The sequence below is a fragment of the Mesitornis unicolor genome, unplaced genomic scaffold (assembly GCF_000695765.1).
Source record: "Mesitornis unicolor isolate BGI_N332 unplaced genomic scaffold, ASM69576v1 scaffold47316, whole genome shotgun sequence".
NCBI lineage: Eukaryota > Metazoa > Chordata > Aves > Mesitornithiformes > Mesitornithidae > Mesitornis > Mesitornis unicolor.
In genome coordinates, this window is record NW_010192746.1 from 2,320 (window position 1) to 2,606 (window position 287).

The 287-nt window shown below is 46.3% G+C and overlaps 1 protein-coding gene across 1 annotated transcript in view; it reads right to left on the minus strand.

Moving 5' to 3' along the window:
- The window catches only part of LOC104542770 (pre-mRNA cleavage complex 2 protein Pcf11-like), a gene marked incomplete at both ends in the record, with an annotated part of 6,375 nt that overhangs the window by 2,100 nt on the left and 3,988 nt on the right, over positions 1–287 (minus strand). The gene's annotated exons all lie outside the window — the stretch shown is intronic.

Genomic DNA, 287 nt, shown 5'->3' on the forward strand with positions numbered 1-287 from the left:
GAGCGGGAGACCCCCCCGCCCCTCCAGCCACCCCTTCTCATCCACCCCAGGATGGCGTTGGCCTTCACGATTGCGCTTTCTTCTTCTGGAAGAGCGAATCTATTTGAAAAAGCCTGGCTTATTGCTGCGAGCCATAGGAAGAGGTGGAGGAGGAGGGCTGGAATTATTTTGTACAAGAGGTTTTATTTTTATATATATATATGTGTGTGTGTCTGTGTATCTGATATACACACGAAATATCTGGCCTATACACATCAAATATCTGGCCTATACACTAAATATCTGGC